Raw genomic sequence first — 1,389 nt, 5'->3', positions numbered from 1 at the left:
CTCTCTCTCTCTCTCTCTCTCCCTCTCTCTCCCTCTCTCTTTCTCTCTCTCTCCCCACTTGGTTTCCCCTCACTTAAGGCCTTTGTTCTCTATTCGCCTGGGTCCCTTCAGTCTCAGTCAGGTAGTTTATTACTTGCTTCATTTCAAGGAACAAAACTGATTTACACTTTCCAATAAATTTCATATTATCATGGTCTCAACCACAATCTAGTCGTCTAACCTACCTTTACTCATGCCTCTCAGATTTTTACCAGTATTTCTACTATGCATAGTCACGTAAATGCGAGGCCGCCAATTTGCTGACTACGAGTAAACTGCAGCTTTAAAATGCAAAAAAAATCACTCTAAAAGTTTTGCCACCCTTTCTGTCGACCAATCCAAGTGTCTAACAAGGATAACAGCTTCGTCTTTCTCCTCACTTGGGTCCCCAAACCCACCGAGCCGGTTTGTCAAATCATAAAAATAAAGGAAGATCACAGTCATCCCCCTGCGAGGGTAGAGAGATTTTGGGATTTGTACATGACAGTTAACTTGTACGTTTCCTGTTCTTATTATAATTTTGAAGAATAGAGGGAGTATGAGTGTGAGTGTTAATGTTCTGATTGTGTGCGTATATGTATGTGTTTGTGTGTATGCGTGCGTGTGTATGCATGCGTGTGTGTGTGTGTGTGTGTGTGTGTGCGTGCGGGCGTGTGTGCGTAATTGTGGGTGTGTGTTTGTGTTTGTGTGCGCTTGTCTGTATGTAGGTGTCTGTATGTAGGTGTGTGTGTGTGTGTGTGTGTGTGTGTGTGTGTGTCTGTGTGTGTGTGTGTGTGTATGAGTGGGTGTATAGAAAGAAGGGGGCGGGGTGGAGGCTGTGCGCGTGTGCGTTTAACAAAGGAGAATAGGTTTTATCTATCTATCTAAGCGCATCTCTTCCCTCTCACTCTCAGTTCCATATCTTCCCTTCCCTCCCCTCCACAATCGTAAAATGTTCCATTAGTATGGGTGTATATGACCAATCCCACACTAAATGCACTAGCCAGCACAAGAAACATGACACGGACTGGGCAAAGCATTATTGTCCAAGGCAGGACAAGTCATGGCGACGTGAGGAACCACGAAACATTACTATTATTATTCACGAACAACGACAGGAAAAAGATCCACGTCTCTGTGTGCTACTTTCCGACATGTAAAAATAGATTTACAATTAAAAAAGACACTGAGAGAACAATGAGGTGTAAGGGGTGTACAGAAATAGAAGGAAAGTGGCTGGTTGCGATTTTGAAACAAGCACAAAATACTTTGAGTTTTTACTTTCGGACAGTTGGCAGGTGTGAACAAAACAATGTAGTTTCTTACTCTCTCTCTCTCTCTCTCACACACACACACACGCACACACACAGA

The sequence above is a fragment of the Aplysia californica genome, unplaced genomic scaffold (genome assembly GCF_000002075.1).
Source record: "Aplysia californica isolate F4 #8 unplaced genomic scaffold, AplCal3.0 scaffold00076, whole genome shotgun sequence".
NCBI lineage: Eukaryota > Metazoa > Mollusca > Gastropoda > Aplysiida > Aplysiidae > Aplysia > Aplysia californica.
Note: the sequence above shows the minus strand (reverse complement) of the source record.